The sequence below is a fragment of the Rutidosis leptorrhynchoides genome, chromosome 5 (genome assembly GCF_046630445.1).
Source record: "Rutidosis leptorrhynchoides isolate AG116_Rl617_1_P2 chromosome 5, CSIRO_AGI_Rlap_v1, whole genome shotgun sequence".
NCBI lineage: Eukaryota > Viridiplantae > Streptophyta > Magnoliopsida > Asterales > Asteraceae > Rutidosis > Rutidosis leptorrhynchoides.
Genome location: NC_092337.1, coordinates 417,265,232 through 417,286,134, shown reverse-complemented (window position 1 = coordinate 417,286,134; position 20,903 = coordinate 417,265,232).

Here is a 20,903-nt window from a genome sequence, read left to right as displayed (position 1 = left end):
AAATCCAATCTCATGCGATCTCATGAGCCTGAAGATATAACTTTATGCGATCGCATGAAGGCACCTGACACACCACAGTAAAACCCTAAACAGCATTAAATACGGAGTAATTATTATTATTATTTAATTAAACCCTAATTAGGGTATTATTATTATAATATTTAGTTTTAATTTTATTATTTGTATTATTAAGTTTAATTAGTTTAAATAATTTATAAAATTAATAGTTTTATTAAATAAATAATATAAAAATAATATTTTTATAAAAATTATACTTTTTACAACTTTTAGTATATTTTTATATTTGGTTCCTTTTTATTCGTTTTAGCGTAATATTTGTATTTTTCGCTCGTATTTAGTTTTAAATCATAGTTTTTGCCATAGTTATTTTTATTTCTAGATTTTTAGACTTTGCCGTAAAATTCCTTAAGTGCTTTTTCTTTAGACTAAGATTTAGGTGCTTTAGAATTTTGCGACGCCTTTTTAAGTTTTAGTTCCTTTTTAAGATATTGTCATTTTAGATATAGTTTTACTTGTAAGCTTTAATATTTTTAGACGCAACTTTTAATTCTTAGTTTTTAGTTCCTTTTTAAGTTTCGACGCGCTACTTTCTTATTTTCAATTTTCGACGCCTTTTATTTTTCGACGTTTTTCGACGCGCTCTTTTTCTTTCTTATTTCTCGCTATTCTAGTTTTAGGACTTAGATTTTATTTTCTACTTCTTCTCTAAATTTCTTTAAATTACGAAAATTTATTTTAAGTGGTTAAATTGATAGACATCAAAATTTTCTGGTTCGTAGTAATAGTTGGATTTGTACGTGGACTGAGTTATTGGAGCCAAACAGTACTCAATTATATTGAGACCAAACGAATCCTGCCCCTCTGCTGCATCTTTTGGCTATTCGAAACGTTTGCAAAATCAGAAAAGTCTATTAATTGGATAACTTATATAATTTTTCTTCCTTTTTAAAAACTAATAGGATATTCAGTAAATGCACCGAGCAAAACGTTCACCACCTTTTGTACGTTCACCACCTGTAACTCGATCAAGACATGTAGCAAATATTGTCGCCGTTGATTTTTATTTAGAATCGTCATCCAGTCGACCAAGTACTCCAATTCAAATTTCCGATAATCCATTTTTTGAACCCGACCTCACAATTGAGAATTCGGAGAATATTCAGGGACAATTCATAGATCCTGAACCATTAATTTTTCCTCCGGAACCACCAATCATTCAAACAGAGATTGTTGAGGAACGAACCATTAAATCAGAATCCTCTAGTGATTCAGATTCAACAAATTCAATCATGGAGAATCTGGAACCTCTAAGTATGGAAGACCGAATGAGAGCTAAACGCACTGGCCAAGGTTACACAATTACTCATCCAGACATTAATGCGCCAGATTATGAAATCAAAGGACAAATCCTACACATGGTGACTAATCAATGCCAATTTAGTGGTGCGCCGAAGGAAGATCCAAATGAACATCTTCGTACATTTAATAGGATCTGCACTCTATTTAAAATAAGAGAAGTTGAAGATGAACAGATATATCTCATATTATTTACCTGGACTTTAAAGGGAGAAGCCAAAGATTGGTTGGAATCGTTACCTGAAGGGGCGATTGATACATGGGACGTTTTAGTTGAAAAATTTCTTAAACAATTCTTTCCGGCATCTAAAGCCGTGAGACTTCAAGGAGAAATTGTTACATTCACACAGAAACCAAATGATACTCTATATGAGGCATGACCAGATTTGGAAAGTTATTGAGAGGATGTCCGCAACATGGTTTAGACACCTGTCAAATAGTACAAATATTCTACCAAGGATGCGACATCACTACAAGGAAAGACATCGACATAGCAGCTGGTGGTTCTATTATGAAGAAAACAGAAACTGATGCTTATAAAATTATTGATAACACTGCTTCCCACTCACATGAGTGGCACCAAGAAAAAGATATCATTAGATCATCTAAAGCAGCTAGAGCAGATTCTAGCCATGACTTAGATTCCATTTCCGCAAAGATAGATGTTGTCGAGAGACGAATGGAAAAGATGACTAAAGATATTCACTCAACACGAATTAGTTGTGAGCAGTGTGGAGGACCACATTTGACAAAAGATTGTCTCAGTATTGAACAAACAATAGAACAAAGAGAGAATGTTTTATACATAAACCAAAGGCCTGGAAATAATTATCAGAATAATTATCAACCGCCAAGACCGATTTACAACCAAAACCAGAATTATAACCGAAATGTTCCATACAACAACCAACAAGGTCCTAGCAATCAACAAGTATCCAATAATACTTACAATCAGCAAAGACCTAATTTTCAAAACAAATCATCACAAACCGATGATAAAAAGCCAAATTTAGAAGATATGATGACGAAGCTAGTTGAATCTCAAACACAGTTTTTCACATCTCAGAAACAAACCAATGAACAAAATGCTCAAGCATTTAGAAATCAACAAGCTTCTATTCAAAATCTGGAACAAGAAGTGAGCAACCTAGCAAGGTTAATAGGTGAAAGAAAACCGAGAAGTTTTCCTAGTGATACAAATGCTAACCCCCGGAATGAAACAGCTAAAGCCATTGCCACAAGAAGTGGTATTACACTTAAACCACCTGAAATACCTGTAATTTCTAATGAAGCTATTCCTACTCTACAAGAACCACAACCTGAACAAGATAAGGAAAAAGAACCGGTAGTTGAAAAAGTTAATGAAGATAACACAGTTAAAGCTAAACCTTATGTTAAACCATACCAACCACCACTTCCTTACCCGAGTAAAATGAAAAAAGAGAGACTTGAAGCCGAGCAATCCAAATTCTTGGATATGTTTAAACAGATAAATGTAAATCTTCCTTTCATTGATGTGATTTCAGGAATGCCTAGATATGCTAAATTTCTGAAAGATCTAATCACAAATAGAAAGAAAATGGAAGAACTCTCTGCTGTTACTATGAATGCTAATTGTTCTGCAGTGCTGTTGAATAAGATACCAGAAAAATTATCTGATCCAGGAAGTTTCACAATTCCATGTTTTCTGGGTAGTCTTAGTTCAATAGAAGCATTGGCAGACTTAGGTGCTAGTATAAATTTAATGCCGTATTCACTATACGCTAAACTAGACCTTGGAGAATTGAAACCAACATGAATAAGTATACAACTAGCCGATAGATCAGTAAAATATCCTAGAGGGATAATGGAAAACATGCTAGTTAAAGTTGGTACTTTAGTATTTCCAGTAGATTTTGTTGTTCTGGACATGGAAGAAGATTCTCAAGTTCCTCTCATATTAGGAAGACCATTCTTAAACACGGCTAAAGCAATGATAGACGTGTTCGGTAAGAAACTGACCCTAAGTATAGAGGACGAGAGTGTTACCTTTTCTGTTGATAGAGCAATGCAACAATCGCAATCTGCAGATGATACATGTTATTATATTCAAACTATAGAATCACATGAAGAATTGTTTGAAGAATTTCCAGAATTACAAGGAACAGGAGAATGTTCTTTAGGAGAAGGTACTGAACCAATTGATGAAACTGAAATGTTAGCTACACTTATGGCTAATGGATATTAACCAAGAACAGAAGAAATTCAAATGCTAAAAGAAGAAGACAGATATCGATATAAATCATCGATAGAAGAACCACCGACATTAGAGTTAAAACCACTTCCAAACCATTTGGAATACGCTTATTTACATGGTGAATCTGAATTACCTGTAATAATATCGTCTTCTCTTACTGAAAATGAAAAATCTCAACTCATTTTTGTGTTAAAAGCTCATAAACAAGCTATTGCATGGAAGATTCATGATATTAAAGGAATAAGTCCTTCGTATTGCACACATAAAATCCTTATGGAAGAAGGTCATAAAACGTATGTGCAACGCCAATGATGTAGAGACCCGTCCTAATCCATCCGGACGAAGTCCATATCGATTATAAACGATTCACAATAATTGATTACATCGCGAGATACTTGACCCCTATATGATACATTTTACAAACATTGCATTCGTTTTTGAAAAGATAAACTTTCATTACGTCGAAAGTTGACAGCAGGCATACAATTTCATAATATATCCAACTATAATTGACTTAATAATAATATTGATGAACTCAATGACTTGAATGCAACGTCTTTTGAAATATGCCATGAATGACTCCAAGTAATGTCTCTAATATGAGTTAATGCACAGCGGAAGATTTCTTTCGTACCTGAGAATAAACATGCTTTAAAGAGTCAACCAAAAAGTTGGTGAGTTCATTAGTTTAACATAAATAATCATTTCATAATTTTAATAGACCACAAGATTTCATATTTTCATTTCTCATAAACATACATCCCATGTATAGAGACAAAAATATCATTCATATGGATTGATCACCTGGTAACCGACATTCACAATATGCATATAAGAATATCCCCATCATTCCGGGATCCTCCTTCGGACATGATATAGATTTCGAAGTACTAAAGCATCCGGTACTTTGGATGGGGCTTGTTGGGCCCGATAGATCTATCTTTAGAGTTCGCGTCAATTAGGGTGTCTGTTCCCTAATTCTTAGATTACCAGACTTAATAAAAAGGGGCATATTCGGTTTAATAATCCAGCCATAGAATGTAGTTTTAAATACTTGTGTCTATTTCGTAAAACAGTTATAAAAGCAGCGCATGTATTCTCAGTCCCAAAATATATATTGCGAAAGCATTTAAAAAGGGATTAATGAAACTCACGCATATAAATATTGTAAAATAGTTAATAAAGCATTTGCATGTATTCTCAGCCCAAAAATGAAATGAGTAAAAAGGGATTAAATAAACTCACCATACTGTATTTTGTAGTAAAAATACATATGACTAAATTGAACAATGCAGGGTTGGCCTCGGATTCACGAACCTATATCATTTGTATAGATATTAAAACATATAATGGAAACCACATAATTTTATTTATTAATATATATATATTTGTAGTTATATAGGATTTACATTAAATTTCATTTAAAACATATATTTATATTATATCTCAAATTATATGTTATATATATTTATTTTGTATATATATTTTAAAAAGATTAATATTTATACATTTAGTTATATTAATATGTATATCCATGTATGTATACGTATTTATTATTATGTTTGAAAATCAATAGTTTGTTACATGTAAATATTTATCTAGATAATGTTAATATATAGTTATATGGAACCTTAATATAATTATTGTATACGTAGTAAGTATATTTATTTATTTGCTATCATAGTACTCATAATACAATATTAATCATAATAATAGTAATAATGCTAGTAATTAAATTACTTTATTAAAAAAAACATAACCATATTCATGATCAAGTTCAAATTATAACTCATGATTTTATTGATCATCTTTTTATAAAAAGAATCTTCGTAATACATCTTTTAACTTTACATTCATGTTTTAAATCTTTACATTTTATAATCAATTGTAACATCACATATAGTCTTAATTATATTCGTAACTAATTCGTAATACTTATAATCTTTTATTATCACATTCATTCATCATGTTACAATTATACTTAGTCAATTCCTAATAAAGTTATTATCCTTTTATGATATCAATAACAATAGTAGTAATAATAATAATAATAAACAAAAATATATATTTGATACTTAATAATACTTATATTGTTAATCCTAATTCTAATAATAATACTAATAACAATAATACTTGGATAATAATGACATTAATAATTAATAACAATAATAATAATAATAATAATAATAATAATAATAATAATAATAATAATAATAATAATAATAATAATAATAATAATAATAATAATAATAATAATAATAATAATAATAATAATAATAATAAAGGAGATAATAACTACCTCAATAAGTCTTTTTTTTTTAAAAAAAATGGCAGCTACAACACTCGAACCCGAGACCTCTAGGTATTCAACACAATCCCACAACCATCGGACCATCACTGCATATCTGTTTTAATTCCAACCTCGTTTATATTTAACCATTAACACATCTGTTTCATCTTCTTCATTGCTTCAGGCCAACCAAAGACATAATCGAATCCTTGAATTAATTATTCATTTTAGGCCTAGCAATCAGTATATAAACGACCTTTATAAACCTTGAATTATCTAAAACTAAATAAAAAAAATAAGAACAAAGTAGCTGCTGTGCAGCTTACGGTATTTTAAAAAAAAATTAGTTTTAGAATTTGGGTACGTAATAGCTTATGATCTCAACATAAGATAGTTTATAAATCATGTATAGAAACTATTGAGATCATCAATTTACCTTGAAACACACACACGAATTCGATTTTCGCTACGAACGATTCGTTTGACTTTTTGAAACAAAACTTTGACTCCCAAATTCGAATTTGATTTTGAGATTTAGGATCTCAAATTTCACAGATAGTTTCCTTATGTGATTCTCAACAACACTGCATTTTTAGTTTTTGCATTGTCGTTTGAATTCAACATTTTGGAAATTTTAATAAAAACAGAGAAAACAGTCTGCAGTTTTTATTTTTTTTATTTTTTTTTAAAAAAAACACGAATTGCAGTGAATAATTTGTATAAAGTTGTGGTGTGAAAAGCTGAAGGATTAATGTATTGTTTGCAATTGAATTAACGTTTTATGTATCAAAGGCAGTCGACAATTCTTACCCAGACAAAGACAATAAAGGAATAATAAAATAAATAAAGTAAATATAGATATATAACTAAATTTGTTGTGTTATGAGATTTCATCTCTCCTTCGTACCAATCTGAAACAGGGAAATCAATCTAACATAGTAGAATAGAGATAGGTAACTGATTCCCTTTTTCTGTTTATTGATTTTCTCTTTTAAATAAATAATATTAATAATAATTCTATTAATAATAAATGATAAAAACAATTTATAATATCAATATAAATAACACACATAATAATACTAGAAAAAATATCAAATTAATATTAATATTAATAATGATAATATTTTTAGATAATAATAATAGTACTTACAGATTTAATAATTAAAATACTCTTTTGATAGAAACACTAATAATAAAAATGAAGATAACATAATAACATTAGTAATAAAAAAAATAATGAAAATTTAAATAAATAATAAGTTTAATAATAATTAATAATAATAATGACTTTTGAAAATAATGATATAAATAATGATATCAATAATATTATAAATTAAATGTATCTGATTATCTATATATAGATATATATTAATAATGCTGATGATAATAATATTAATGAAAATGACAATAGTATTATCAATGTTAGTAATATTGGTAATACTAAATACTACAACCATTTATATATGACAACATTGTATCTAAAGTTTATATATAATATTAGTAACACTAATATTAATATTAATATTGAAGGTAATAAAAATATAACTAATTATATGATTTGTTCTAATATGTTGTTAATTATATACTACTTATATTATATAATATCATAAATGAATATTTAATATTTATATATTTTTATACATGTTACAATATATTAGTTACAAATAGAAATCTTTTATAGATATCTATATATTTATTTATATAGATTCATAATAATATAATATATTTATTTACATATGTTTATTGTAATACTAACTTATTTATTTTGTTTGTCATCTTACATTTTTAATTCTAATTGCATAATATATACTTATTAATTTAAATTATTATATATACTATTATGTAGATATATTCCCATAATTATTTACACATATTCATTTACAATTTATTTGTTTGTGAATCGTTGAAAACGGTCGAAGGGTAATTGCATATATGAAAATAGTTCAAACATTATGAGACTCAGTTTAATTGGCTTTGCTTATCGTGTCGAGATCATGTAAAGATTAAGTTTAAATTTGGTCAGAAATTCCCGGGTCATCACAGTACCTACCCGTTAAAGAAATTTCGTCCTGAAATTTGAGTGAGTTCGTCATGGCTAACAATAAATATGTTTTTCTTGACGAATATGAGCTGATAAATAGAGTTTTCATCATTACAGAATAATGCAGATAAAATAATTCGATTATTCGAAGAGTACGAATGAAACTATCATGAGAGAGGTCCCAACGGGCATCGTCCACCTTCGCCCAAAAACTTGCCCAAATTTTTAGCCGTTAGTAAAATAAAATAAAAATTTCCAACGGCTATCCCAACGGTCACTTTTACACTATAAAAACATCAACCATATACTTCATTTTATACACTCAAACATATATTTCTTTTATATTTCCACCTTTCTCAAAATCAAAATCAAACACTCCCAAACTGCAAAATGTTAACACTTCCCCCAATGATTGTTTCATTCGATGTTCATTACGGAGGTGATTTCCGTAATCAAATGAAGGAATATAAGTGGGGCGATAGTATTTCGTTTGAAGATATCGACATTTGTGATGTTGGTTTACAAGACTTGCTATCATTTCTGAAGGAAAAAGTTTCGTGTGAATTCACGTCTGTGTTCTTTTATAAAGACGATTATGATGCGGATTGTAGGGCAAGTTTTCTGTGTACCGATGATCAATGGTACTTTATAAAAGATACCATTGAAGATGACGGTAAACGCATTTCTTTGTATGCGGTTCTTGAAGATGAAGAGACGTTGGGTTATTGTTACCTCAATGAATCAGCTGAAGCAGCAGTTGAGGAATCAAGAGAAATACCGATGTCTCCAGAGTACCTCACGGATGGTGAAATGACTGGTGAACGCTACTTTGCAGATGACAATTGACGACGACGAGTAGTTTGATTGTAATCTTTTAATTTTTAATTGTCGTGATGTTTCAATTTTTAATTATTGTAATTTCAGTGTTGTTGTCGAGTTTTATATCTTCCTTTATGTTTCGGAGCTCTTCGTCTTTTTAATCTCCTCTCGATCTCTAGTAAAACGAGTAATGGTCTAGAATTTGTAAGTATGGAGTTTCGAATGAATTTAATGTTATAATCAAGAAAGAACGTAATAGTACGATTTGATTAGTCAAATTACCAGAATCATTGAAAATGGAGCTATCAAGAATATACTTTCTTGATATGTTCAGAAGTTAATTAGAATGAAAGAGTTATGTAACATGACACATGATGGTGGTATGATCTACTGTGAACCATCATGTCCCATTAGAACTCAGCATGACTTACTGTAATATAATCACGTTGATCAAGTGTCATTATATTATACTAACTCGTGCATCAGTTCCCAACATTACTTCAATAATATTCATATTTTAAGCTCGAAAGTTTACAAAATATAGAAACTAACAGTTTCTATATGATGTAACACTGATAGTACGAAGAGATAAATGATTTCAGATAGTATTAGTTATAAAAATATCTCCAGAAATATGGAGGATATTTATAATGAAAGATACGATAATATCTCAGAATATCTAAGATCAGAGGATGATAGAAACTATTGTCTGCAAGGGTTTAGAGTAAGGAGCAAGATATTCACTAAAGATTTCAACGGATCCAGAATTACCTGAATCCTTTGAATATAGGGTTTGGTCCTTGTATTTGTCCTTGGTCTCCTTCATGGGTAGCTCAATCTGTTTTTTTCAATACCCAATTTTCTATCGAGAGTTCCTAACACTCCTTTCTTTATCATCAAACTTTTGGTCATTTAGACCATCTACCATTTTTCTGTTTCCTCTGCATTTAATGCTATGATATCTGAATCATCGGTTATTAATCCGAGGTGGTTTCAGGTAAATTGTGTTTTTAGATGATTAAATGCTGATGGTAATATGGTGGAATATGAAAGGTTCCCTGGTAACAATAAAAGAGCACGCGTATATATCAACGTTATAATAAGGTTGTTTCGTACGAAAAGTTGAAGTTGTCTTGCTGGAGCTGTGACAAAATTGGCTACTTTAAAAAAGGATCGCAAAGTTATTTTTGCTAATAAATGTCAAAGGATCTGACGTGGCTATGTGTTAAACTTTTACTCAGTCGCCGAGAGTTTCTCAGGTGCATAACTATATGCATAAATTTTTCCTTCCGTAGATGAAGTGCGGTTGATTCATCCTATCGATTGTGGTGTTTTCAAGAATTCATGAAAGGTTTGAACGCATATAGTAATCGTCAAGATACAAATGAGGTTTAAGGTGAAATCAAGTGGCAAACTTGAAGAATTGTTTAGTTTCATATGTTATAATCAATATTTTAATTCATTTTAATTATCTAATGTTATTAGTCCTCAGTCTATAGTCCACAGTTAACATTCCAATAATTCATATATAGTTTATTTTATAATATTCAAATTAATTACTACATATCATGACCCGTGTACATGTCTCAGACTCGATCACAACTCAAAGTATATATATTATTATAGAATCAACCTCAACCCTGTATAGAGAACTCGATCATTACTACATATAGAGTGTCTATGGTGATTCCAAATAATATATATAGATGCGTCGATATGATATGTCAAAACCTTGTATACGTGTCCCGATATTTAAAGTGCCTAAAATAAATACAGAAATTAAATGATGATAAATAAAATTGCGAGAATTAAAATTGCGATAAAGTAAATTGCGATAAATAAAATGTAATATGGAGTTAACAGTTAGTTAGGATTTTGTTAGCGTAGTTTCTTAACAAAATTTTCTCATGATTAATTTGTTTGTTTCTAACAAATTTAATTTTTGTCAAATGTTTTCTTCATTATGCCACTTGTTGAATTCTGATAGGTCAAAATCCAAATATGAAATTGAATGAAAATGGTTATTCTATGGTGAACGGATACGTATATCGGTGGTTGTAAGGAGGATAGTAAATGACTGTCGAATCAGATTCGAAGAATGTACAGTGTAACTTATTAATGTGAAATCCAAATATTCCTCGGGTATTATCTACCTGTTAAAATATTTTCTCCATTAATAGTTTGTACGAAAGAATTTTTAATTTACAATCTTTATGAAATTATATAAACATATATATTTTCTTCAGATGTAATTATAGATTTAATGAGTTAATATGATATTAAACTCATTTGATTTACCGTTAGAATATGAATATATAATCTCTAAAACATTAAAGATTATATAATCGCCATGTCAAACGAAGATAAATAATATAGAATGATTCGTAGAATGATGATTATGCTCGAGGTACAGAATGAGATATTGGGGCATGTGATGTTGAAACTTGTGTTATTGGTGGTACTGGTTATGCTGCTGGTGGTGCTGATGGTGGTACTGTTGCTGTCGGTGTTACAAGTGTTTTTGGTGCTGAGGTTGGTGATGATGTTGGTGTAGTAAGTATAACTTGTAGATCACGCACCAATCTTGTCAGGTTTTCTATCCTACCCTCTATCATATCTATCCATCCACTCATCTGATTCGATAAATCTTGATTATCAATTCGAAGTTCCCTAACTTCTTCTAATATTCCTCTTCGATTGGTATTCGGAAGTAGAGGTTGAATATTTTCTGAGATTGCAGTAATGCGACCTTCGAGGTGGAAAACTTTAGCAAGAAGGGTAAATACAGTGTTGCGCATAGGTTCACCGGTGAGTACATCATTTTCTTCGATGTTAGGAGGTAAGTTTGGTTCGCAGTAAGACTCGCCTTCTTCATTTCTCCACCGAGTGAGTAAGTCTCGAACCCACCCCCATCTCCTCCAGAAAGAAAAATAACTAAATGGTTGAGGCACTTCTGGTTCATTGACTTCGGAGTCTGCTTCAATATACATCTCGAAATCGCTTCCGGAACTAATGGAATCCAAGCTAGGTGTAGGATCCATCTCTCACTATCAGTTAAAGGGTTTTGATATGAAATGATTTTCGAATATCGAATGATATTCTAATTATATATAGAATATCTATACATACTTCCAAAGATCCCGTGAATTACGGAGAAAATTAAGGAAACGTGTCAGCTAAAGTCTTCAGTGACAGATACGTTAAGATATGAATTTTGTCTATACACTATTCATGCAATCAATGCAGCAAGACGTGTCTAGACTAAGAATGATAAGCAGATAATTTTCGACACCAAATGATAAGCAAAACTTTTTGACATGCAGACTAGGTTCAAGTCCTGACTTATTAATATAACCTAACAACTACTAAGTCGAAGTCCAGACTCACTAATGCATCCTAACAACTTCTAGTTAGACACACTAATGCAAGACCTGGTTCGCTATGACCACCGCTCTGATACCAACTGTAGAGACCCGTCCTAATCCATCCGGACGAAGTCCATATCGATTATAAACGATTCACAACAATTGATTACATCGCGAGATACTTGACCCCTATATGATACATTTTACAAACATTGCATTCATTTTTGAAAAGACAAACTTTCATTACGTCGAAAGTTGACAGCAGGTAATGGTGTATCCTATCGTATACACACATAAAAGGCATAATGGTTACATAAAAGTAGCATCAGGAAGGCTGGAAACAACAGTTCTGTAGAGTTATCCATCCAGCGTTCTCCGCTGTACAGGCTGCTCCGTCATGCGTAAGCCCTGAAGGTCGCCTAGCGTGTAAGCCCTCGCCGGAGAACGGCACTTTCAGCATAAATTTTGGACCGCGAGTAACAGAACGTATCATCATCTGACACATTTCCCTGAGCAATCTGGTGGATCTAACACTATAAATAGACCCCTTGGGTCGTCATTTTACACAGTTCAGACATTCTGACAACTTTGAGAGCTGAGACTTCACTTCTCTCTTTCTCTCTCTACTTTCTCTCAGTAGAAGTCATCCGGCTAGCACTTATACGCTCTGCAGATGACAGATTGATTAAGCCACCCCACAAGTTCTTACACTTGTGTACCGGGTCTGCAGGGATTATTTTCCGAGGGTAAAAATCAATCGGCAACACTCCGCCATCCTAAAAGCTAGATCACTTCTGGTCTCTTGTTGACATATTAAGCCTTACCTCATAAGGAAATAGGTGTTAACAATGGCGCCATCCATTATTAAGACGAATCATCTCACCAATACTGATAAAAATGGCGAGGATAATGAATTCATACCCATAGAAGTGGGCATGATACATCCATGGAAAGCTGGACAACGAAGGAAGGCAGAAGTATTAGAAGATTGGGAAGAACAATTAATATCATTTCCTTCTATGATGGTCCAGTAGTTATAGAAGCGCGAGTTTCAAATTGCTTAATACGCAACATTTACACTGACGCAGGAGCTGGAGCAGACATTATGTATGAACATTGTTTCATACAGCTACCCAAAGATGTGCAAGAAGGAATGAAGGAAACATATGTGCTGTTGGCAAGTTTTACAAGTGAGCCATCGTGGTCTGAGGGAAGTATTTTGCTTGAAGTAACCTTGGGCAAGCCACCCCTAAGACGTACAGCCAACATTGAGTTCTTGGTAGTTAAAGCAAATTCACAGTACAACATAATTTTGGGAAGAACTGCTTTAATGACATTTGGAGCTGTAACGTCAACTGTACATGGTATGATGAAGTTTCCAACACCAGGCGGAGTGGCAACGTTATATGCAAAATGGCAGAAGTCAATTGAGTGTGCCCAAGTAACAAAGGCAGTAATTAAGCCAATCATACACGATGATGGGTCAATTTCACCAAATCTTAAATTTCCAGATCAGAAAATCATAATTGGGCATACGTTGTCCACTGAATGTAGAGAAAAATTATACAATATTTTGACAACAAATTTAGACGTTTTTGCATGGCAGCCATCTGATATGACCGGTGTTCCAAGGGAAATTGCAGAGCATAGGCTAAATGTGAACCCCAATGTACATCCTGTTTGTCAGAAAAAGCGTGGCATGGCGCTAGAAAGAAGCAAGTTCCTTCGTGATGAGGTACGAAGTTTGGTAGATGCTGGGATCTTGCGAGAGGTCAAATATCAGACATGGGTAGCCAATCCAGTCATGGTTAGGAAACCGAATAATTCATGGCGAATGTGTGTGGATTTTACGGATATCAATAAAGCATGTCCAAAGGATAATTATCCTTTACCTGAAATTGATTGGAAGGTTGAATCATTAGCAGGATATCGATTCAAATGTTTTCTAGATGCAGCTAAGGGATATCATCAAATCCCGATGGCTTTAAAGGATGAAGACAAAGCGGCTTTTCACACGACGGAAGGCATATTCTGTTATATGAAAATGCCTTTTGGTTTGAAGAATGCAGGAGCAACATATCAACGACTTATTGATATGGCGTTTAAGGATCAAATTGGGCGAAACTTAGAAGCTTACATTGATGACATTGTCATCAAAAGTCATACTGAAGAAAAGATGTTACGAGATATACAGGAAACTTTTGCATCTCTGCGAAAAATTAACATGAAATTAAATCCCAAGAAGTGCACGTTTGGTGTGGAAGAGGGAAAATTCTTAGGTCATATTGTCACAGAACGTGGAATTAAAGCTAATCCTAAGAAAATTCAAGCAATTGAAGATATAAAGTCACCAACTAGCAAGAAGGATGTTCAACGGTTACATGGATGTCTAGCAGCATTAACAAGATTCTTGTCCAGAGCAGCTGAAAAGTCACTTCCATTCATGAAGGTGTTAAAGGGCTGTTTGAATAAAAAAGATTTTATGTGGACGGCGGAAGCCAAAAATGCATTCCAAGAGATCAAGCAGTTGTTAAAAACATTACCTACGTTAATAGCACCAAAAGAGGGGGAAACCCTAATTTTATACTTAGCTGTCTCAAAGGAAGCAATAAGTTCTGTTCAAATTGCAGAACGGAACGGCGTGCAAATGCCCATATATTTTGTTACCAAGGTGTTGCAGCTTAGTGAAACAAATTATCCACCACTTCACTGAATGGTTTATGCCCTTGTGCATATTGCACGACGTCTACGAAGATATTTTCAAGGTCATCCCATCTTAGTGTTGACAGATCAACCATTGAAGCAAATACTCTGCGCCCAGAATCATCTGGTCATTTAGCGAAATGGGCCATCGAGTTGGGGGAGTATGAAATCAATTTTGCTCCTCGAAATGCAGTTAAAGGGCAAATTTTGGCAGATTTCCTCTTGGAGACAAATGAAAAAGTAGAGTATGACAACAAAATGACACCATCACAGCATGAGTGGGAGTTACACACAGATGGGGCATCCAGTGAAGAGGGAACAGGTGCAGGACTAGTTTTAAAAAGTCCAGACGGTGAAGAATATACTTATGCACTAAAATTCTGTTTTTATGCTTCAAACAATGAAGCAGAGTATGAGGCGTTACTCTCCGGCCTCCGCATAGCGGTAGAAATGGGCATAACAAATTTACGAGCGTATGTTGATTCTCAAATTTTTGCCCAGCAGGTTAATGGAACATTCGATGCAAGGGATGCATCCATGAGGCAATATGTAAAGTTGGTGGAAGCAATTTCAAAGAAATTTGATAACCTTGAAGTCGTGCAAATCCCTCGAAATAAGAACAAAAAAGCTGATGTTTTGAGCAAGTTAGTCACGTTAACATTTGATCATTTGCACAAACGAGTGTTGGTTGAAGAACTTAAGGAGAAATCAATACATGGAAAACCAATTATTGCAATAGTTGAAGAAGCTAAGGAAACTTGGATGACTCCGTATTTGAGATATTTGCATGACGGATGGTTACCTGTTGATAAGGCGGAAGCAAGAAGAATAAGAGTGACTGCACCAATGTATGAAATAGTTAGTGGCGTCCTTTATCGAAAATCATACAATGGTCCGTTGTTAAGGTGTCTAACCGATGATGAAGCGTTAAATGTGGTCAAAGAAATGCATGAAGGAGTCTGTTCGCAACATTCTGGTTTCCGTACTGTGGCGTCACGGATCATGCGACAAGGGTATTTTTGGCCTTCACTTTATCGGGATGTTGTAGAAATCATCAAAACATGTGAGAATTGTTAGATGCATGGAACAATTCAGCGTCTTCCAAAGTATGACTTGATACCGGTATCATCCGCTTGGCCGTTCTGTAAATGGACTATTGACATTGTGGGGCCATTCAATAGGAGCACTGGTAATGCTAAGTTCTTGGTAGTAGCAATCGATTTTTTCACGAAATGGGTTGAAGCAAAGGCTTTAGCAAAAATCACAGGAGAAAATGTCAAGAAATTTGTTTGGCATGATATTATATGCCGTTATGGGTTGCCAAATGAAATAGTTAGCGATAACGGCAAGCAATTTGCAGAAAATCCATTTCGGAGTTGGTGTGAAGAGCAGGACATCAAACAAAATTTTACATCTGTTGCTCATCCTCAAGCGAATGGACAAGTGGAGGTTACCAACAAGGAAATTGTTGCTGGCATTAAGGCACGATTAGGTCTAAGTCAAACTGGATGGGTGGATGAATTGCCAAATGTATTGTGGGCACACCGGATGTGATGCCCCGTACAAAACCATCATGTACGAATCATCAACAACAGGATCATTACAAGGTTAAGTACTATATGCTGTAATAAAAGAAGTTGCATTCACGATAAAAAGGTGACGTCATAACCGACATAAAATGTTTTACAATAAAGGTATACTTCAATGAGCGGAAGCAATAAATAAGTGTACGTAACCCCAAAGGTCGTTACATAACATAGTTTCAAAAGTACGAAAGTTTGAATGCAAAATAAAGTAGTTCATGTGTTGTCAACTCTAAGCAGCGGGTGTCTACAGTACAACAAGTACACAGCGGAAGTAAACCTTACGCACCTAAGAAAAACATGCTTAAAATGTCAACACAACGGTTGGTGAACTATAGTTTAAGTATAACAGTAATGTAAGTAGGCCACGAGATTTCAGTGCTACAACGAGCATTTCAAAAGTATGTAAAAGTATATGCTTATCCGTGGGCACTTGGTAACTAACTTAACGTTTATACCCCCTGAAAGTACACTTGGCAAGTGCGTATGATTACGAAGTATTAATCACTCGTTAAATGCTAGCGCGACTAGCCCGAGTGGGGATGTCAAACCCTATGGATCCATATCTAAGATTCGCGTTCACGGTTCAAAAACCAATGATTAAACGTTACCGAGCTAAAGGGAATGTTTGTGCCGTTGTATAACCCACACATATATAAGTTTTTAAGTACTCGTGCCTAGTATGTAAAACATAAAACGTGCATGTATTCTCAGTCCCAAGTAGTTAAAGTAAAAAGGGATGCTATAACTCACAATGATAATGTAGTCGTAAAGTCGGTTCGGAAAAGGTGTGCAAGTAATCGGTCCGAAGGTCCTCAACCTAAGTCAAATAGTACTAAGTCAGTAAATCGTCCGAATAGTTTTAAAAGTATGTAATTAAGGTCTTTAGGGTCATCATCATTCATCATCAAACATAAGGCGTAAAGTAAGTTTCGTTTATGAATGTATTTTAAAACAAAGGCTGACTTCAGTCAGTCACGACGGCCTCTACCCTCACTGAATTAAGGTGAGACCCATGGCCATGGCTCCGTATATGAGTCCCTTAAGTGTGGTAAAAATTCCAGAAGCAAACTCGTCTCGTTTGACCGTGGTGACGGTTTAAGTGCGAGTAGGTCTGAAATTTCTGCACAACGTTAAAAGGACCTAGTGACGATCGGAGGGCCATAAATCCTAAACCGTAACTCGGATGAAGACGAGTCTTATACGAAAAGTTATCTACACGAAATGAGCTATCTAGAAGTAAAGGTTACAGTAGCCCAGGTGTACTGGTCTGTTACAGAAACCAGAAAAACAGAAACTGTAAACAGAAAACAGAAAAGTAAATGGACATAGTGACGCTCGGAGGGCCGTAGATTCTAAACCGTAACTCGGATTAAGACGAGTCTTATATGAAAAGTTATCTACTAGAAAATTTCTATCTAAAAATCATGATCTCAGTAGCCCAGGTCTACTGGTATGTTACAGAAACAGCAGGTCAGTAGGGTTTGGACAGAACAGTAAGTTTAAGTGAGTTCCGGTGGTCTTGGTGCTTGATGTTCATCATGGTTCTCATCCTTGATGCATATAGCTTCAAGTGTACAACTCATTGATGTGTTTACATCATATTAACCAAGATTTGGCCATCATAACACTAGTGTAAGTCTATGATATGGAGCACAACTCACTTAAGAGTTGTATGAAGTTTGATGAACCAAAGTTGCATCAAGATCATAGATTCAACACATGCATGAATTAGAAAAGTAATATTGTACTACAAACTTGAAAATAAACTAACTAATCAAAATCTTAAGTGGTTAGTTTGATCTTGAAGATCCAAGACCCAAAATTTATTAAGTAAATTTTTATGTTCTTGAACCTTTTAAAGTTAATCTTTAGTTCAAGATAAATGAGATCAAAGTTAACTTGTAACACTTGACCATCTATAACCAAAATCACGATTTTAATACATGAACAAATGAGGAAATAAACTAATTACAAAAGTAGTAAGTTCATGAGTTTCATCCTTTTAAAGATTCAAGCCTAAATCTTGATCTTTAGAAAGTAAACTTTTAAGTTTACTAACATGCATTCAAGTAATGATTTTTACAACCATGAACTTACAATCTTTTAAAACAATAGAGGTAGAACATAAACTAGGGAGTTTTGTTCTTGCATGTTCTTATAATCACAAGATAAATGAAGAATCAAACTAGAAAGTTTGCTTCTTAGTAATTTGTATGTAACAATAAGGAACTAGTAATCAAAACAACTACAAATAAGTAACAATAACAAGAACAAGTAACAACAAGTAAATGATGATGATTAAGGGGTGTTGTGGTTCGGTTTTAGTAAGGAGAAAGAAGGGAGAATTGCTCATAATACTTACAAGAACTAGAGAGAAAAAGAAGAGAAAGTAGATGCAAGGTTGAAGTGTGAAAGGGTGAAGTGGAACAAGAGTTTATGTAGTCAAGCTTGGAAACCAAAAACCCCCCCTCCCCATGCTTGTGGCCGTGATTTTCCACCACCAATGAGGGTGGGAGATGCCCACTAACACTTGCATGCTTATTGACTAAAAGGATGGTAATTAAGGGTGCATGTATGGGGATGAGGTGCAAGTAAATGGTAAATAGATTTTTACTAAGTTTTTCATCTAGTTAAATCCTAAGGTAGTACTTACATGGGTGTTGGGCTAATTAAGTCCATTAAGGTGTAGGGTGGGCTTATAAGTCCATAACCATGAGTCCACAACATTTAGCAAGCCCAAGTTCAAGTAATTCACAAATTATTCCAACTAAAGCCCAAGTAGTTAACTAATAACCATAGTTAATCAAAATGATTACTAAAACTAATCATGAATGTAAATAATATGTGAAAATATTATTCGTGTAAGTTCCGGGTGTCACAAAGATGTTTCGGGCATTAAAGAATCAAGTACGGGCAATCATGGCAACAAGTAAATGTAATAACATACATTCGTTTAAATCACACGTATTAATAATAATAATTACTAATAAATAAATGTTGGAAAATCCAGGGTCGTTACATCACCCACCTGTTAAAGAAAATTTCGTCCCAAAATTTTAAGCTGATGTAGATGGAGGAGTCGGGAAAAGGTGAGGATACTTCCGCATCATTTGATCCTCTCGCTCCCAAGTAAACTCAGGTCCTCGTTTGGCATTCCATCGTACTCGGACGATCGGAATCTTGTTGCGCTTCAAAGTTTTGATCTCACGATCCATAATCTCAACAGGTTCCTCCACAAAGTGGAGTTTGTCGTCAATCGTAAGTTCCTCAAGTGGTATGATAAGTTCGGGTGTAGCAAGACACTTCTTCAAGTTTGACACGTGGAAGGTAGGATGAACTGAACTCAATTGTGCTGGTAGATCCAAACGGTAAGCAACGGGTCCAACACGTTCCAAGATCTCAAAAGGACCAATGTATCGTGGGTTTAACTTTCCATGTTTTCCAAAACGGATCACACCTTTCCAAGGTGCAACCTTTAACATTACACGATCACCAACGTTGAATTCAAAGTCATTACGTTTAAGATCGGCATAACTCTTTTGGCGATCACAGGCAGTCTTAAGTCTAGCTTGAATCTGAGCAATCTTCTCCGTGGTTTCGTGGACTACCTCGGGTCCGGTGATTTGATTTTCGCCTACTTCAGCCCAACAAATAGGAGATCGGCACTTACGGCCATACAACGCTTCAAAAGTTGCAGCATTAATGCTCGAGTGGTAACTGTTGTTGTACGAGAATTCGGCTAGTGGCAAATGCCTTTCCCAGGCCTTTCCAAAATCAATGACACATGCACGCAACATGTCTTCCAACGTCTGAATCATTCGTTCACTTTGCCCGTCAGTCTGAGGATGATAAGCAGTACTCATGTCAAGACGAGTTCCCATGGCTTCTTGCAAAGAACGCCAAAATCTAGAGGCAAAACGGGGATCGCGATCGGAGATGATCGATAAGGGTACACCATGACGAGATACAACCTCCTTGATGTATAGTTGAGCAAGTCTCTCCATCGTATCCGTTTCTTTCATCGCTAGAAAGTGTGCAGATTTAGTAAGGCGGTCAACAATAACCCAAATAGTATCGTATCCGCCCACCGTCTTGGGCAGCTTGGTGATGAAGTCCATTGTTATCCTTTCCCACTTCCATTGTGGGATTTCCAGTTGTTGGAGTAAACCAGAAGGTCTCTGATGCTCGGCTTTAATCTTCGAGCAAGTCAAACACTTACCAACATAAGTCGCAACGTCCTTCTTAAGATTCGGCCACCAATACTGTTCCTTAAGGTCGTGGTACATTTTGCCCGCTCCAGGATGAATCGAATATCTCGATTTGTGTGCTTCATCAAGTATCATGTTTCGTAGGTCTCCATAATAAGGTACCCAAATCCTTCCGGCATAACATCGGAGTCCAGACTCCCTAACCTCGAATCGAGAGATAAGTATGTTCAAATGTTCATGAGATATATTCTCCTCCTTGAGAGCCTCATCTTGGGCTA